Here is a 3708-nt window from a genome sequence, read left to right on the forward strand (position 1 = left end):
AATGGACGACTGTATGTATATGACTATCCTTTACATATTCGAAATGGTAATCACACACACCAAAAATTCAGAACTGATATATAACATAAAACAAGAAGAATGAGAGGGAAAACCCTCAAAAACCAACCAAAATAAAGAAAACAGAAACGCAAGGACAAGGAAGCAATGGAAACGCCGAGCTACCAGAAAGCAAAAGATAAAATAGCTATAAGACCTCTTATTTTAATAATTACCCTAAATGTAAATGGATTGAACTCACCGATAAAAAGGCACACAGTTGCAGAATGGAACAACAAACAAAACCCAACCATATGCTGCCTCTAGGAGACACATCTTGGCTCCAAAGACAAATATAGACTCAGAGTGAAAGGATAGAAAATGATATTTCAAGCAAATGGCATTCAGAGAAAAGCGGGAGTAGAGTACTAATATCAGATGAAATAGACTTCAAAATAAAAAAGATAAAGAAAGATACCGAGGGACACTTCATAATGATAAAGGAAATCATGCACCAAGAAGACATAACACTTATTAATATCTATGCTCCCAATCAGAGAGTCCAAAAATATGTAAAGCAATTACTAATAGAATTAAAGGGGGAAATAGACCAAAACACTATCATAGTAGGTAACCTAAATACCCCACTGTCAGATATGGACAGATCATCCAAACAGAAAATCAATAAGGAAATAACATCCTTAGATGACACATTAGACTAAATGGACATAATTGACATTTACAGAGCCTTCCATCCCAAAATAGCTGCTTATACATTCTTCTCTAGTGCACGTGGAACATTCTCAAGGATTGACCACATACTGAGACACAGAGATAGCCTCAACAAATATAAGAGGGTTGAAATCATACCGACCAAATTCTCTGATGATAATGCTTTGAAACTAGAGATCAACTGTAAAAAGAAAGTGAAAAGAACCACAAATAAATGGAGTTTAAACAACATACTACTGAAGAATAACTGGGTCAGAGAAGAAATAAAAAGAGATCAAGAGATACATAGAAATGAATGATAATGATAGTACAACACATCAAAACTTTTGGGACATGGCAAAAGTGGTCATAGGAGGACAGTTCATATCATTATATGCCTACCTTCAAAAACTAGAATGAGCCCAAATAAACAACCTAACTCTTTATCTTAAAGAAAATTACAAAGGAAGAACAAATGAAGCCTGATATCAACAGAAGGAAAGAAATAATCAAAATTAGAGCAGAAAAAAATGAAATTGGAAACAAAACAAAACAAAAACAATAGAAAAAATAAATACAACAAAGAGCAGTTTCTTTGAGAAAGTTAATGAAATTTACATCCCCCTGGTTAGACTCCTAAAGAAAAAAGAGAAAGGACACAAACAAAAGCAGGGAATGAAAGAAGAGAAATCATGACAGACACCGCAGAAATACAAAGGACTATACAAGAATACTATGAAAAAGTATATAACACCAAATTTAATAACCTAGAAGAAATGGACCAGTACTTAGAAAAATACAACCTTCCTAGACTGAATCAAGAAGAACTAGGAAATATAAATAGATTGATCAACAGTAGAGAAATTGAAACAATCATCAAAAACCTACCAAAAAGTAAAAATTCAGAACCAGATGGCTTCACCAGTGAATTCTACCAAACATTCAAAGAAGATTTAATACCTATTCTCCTCAAACTCTTCCAAAAAATCAAAGAGGAGTCAATACTTCCCAACTCATTTTATGTAGCCAATATTATCCTGATACCAAAAACTGAAAAAGAGAACACAAAAAAAGAAAACTGGAGACCCAAATCTGTCATGAACATAGATGCAGAAATCCTAAATAAGATACTAGCCACCCGAATACAGCAACATATTAAAAGGATTATATACCACGATCAAGTGGGCTTCATCCCAGGGGCACAGTGATGGTTTGACATAAGCAAATCGATTAATGTGATATGCCACATAAACAAATTAGAAAATAAGAGTCATGTGATCATATCAATAGATGCAGAAAGAGCCTTCGACAAGATACAGCATCCATTTATGATCAAAACACTTAACAAAATCAGTATAGAAGGAAAGTACCGTATCATAATAAAGGCCATATATGACAAGTCCTCAGCCGACATTATACTTAATGGTGAAAAGCTAAAATCCTTCCCTCTCAGATCAGGAACAAGTCAAGGCTGTCCACAAGTCAAGGCTGTCCACTGAGTGAGTGATCTGCGAATAAGAGCTATCACAGGTTAAACCGTGAGAGTTGGGGAGCAGACCAGGAGAAACAAAGAAGCTGCCAAATACAGCCTGAGCTACCTACAGGAGGAAGAGGAGGGGAAGGGGAAAAGGTGCGGCAGGTTCCCTGAACAGCCCTGCCTGAGAGAGCTGGAGCTCCAGCGGCACTGTGCAGGGATCAGGGCAGAAAGCAGAAAAGTGGGGATGGCTGAGAAACAACAGCTGATTGTCACCAGCTGTGGTTGCAAAATGCAAGGCTGAGCCACAGCACCCATTTTCCAACCCATAGGGCACCTGCTCCCATATCATCAAGACTGAACATCATGAAGTCCCAGGGGAATCTGAGCAAACACTACCAAAACTGTTGCTGACACAGATAGGGACTGACACTGAGGGTAGCGAGCATGATTGAATATTTATAAGGAAAAGAAAAAGCATTATTAAGGCTTTATATAAAGCAGGGATCCAAGAGGCTTAGATGTCACCCACTGAAAACCAAAAGAAAAGGGCCTTCTTTGCAATAGGCTTAAGAGAGACCTTTATATAATAAATCTTTCTGGGGGGAAAAAAAAAAGCAGAACACACTTCCATTAACATCCAGGTGGGGAAATAGTCCATTAAACTCGTGAATTATGAAGGTGACAAGGCATCTCAGAAAGAGAAAAATCTCCAGAAAATAAACTTACAAACATAGAAATATGTGACTTAAATGATAGAGAATTCAGGATGGTACTTCTGAAAAAACTCAATGAGATCCAAAATAATTCATATCGACGATTTCGGGAAGTGTAAAAACAACTAGATGAGCAGAATGAGTTCTTTAGCAAGGAGACTAAAACCCTCAAAAAGAACCAAATAGAAATTCTGAAGATGAAGAACACATTAAAAGAGATGAAGAATGAAATAGCAAGCTTGGGAGATAGGGTCGACCAAATGGAGGAAAGAATCAGTGATATCAAAGACAGAAATTTAGAAATAAATTAGAAGGAAGATGAGAAAAACTGAAGAATGAAAAATAATGAAAGAGAAATACAAGAACTAGCTGATACTATCAGGAAAGGAAACATAAGAATAAAGGGCATCCTTGAAGGACAGGAAAAGGAGCAGGAATTAGAAACCATTTTCAGACAAATAGTTGACAAGAATCTCCAAAATCTAAGGAATGAGTTGGAGCTTGGAATGCAAGAAGTCAATAGAAAACCCAATTATCTCAACCCAAAAAGGCCTTCACCAAGACACATTGTATTATATTTATCAAAAATCCATGACAAAGACAGAAATTCTCAGGGCAGCCAGGGAAAAGAAGATATATAGGAAAACTAATTAGATTATTGGACTTCTCACTGCAAACCTTACAAGCCAGAAAGGAATGGAATCAAATATTTAAATTATTAAGTGAAAGGAACTACCAGCCTAGAATAATGTATCCAGCTAAGCTCTCCTTTAGACATGAAGGAGAAAATAAGACCTTTTCAGACATACA

The sequence above is a fragment of the Pteropus alecto genome, unplaced genomic scaffold (assembly GCF_000325575.1).
Source record: "Pteropus alecto unplaced genomic scaffold, ASM32557v1 scaffold145, whole genome shotgun sequence".
Lineage (NCBI taxonomy): Eukaryota > Metazoa > Chordata > Mammalia > Chiroptera > Pteropodidae > Pteropus > Pteropus alecto.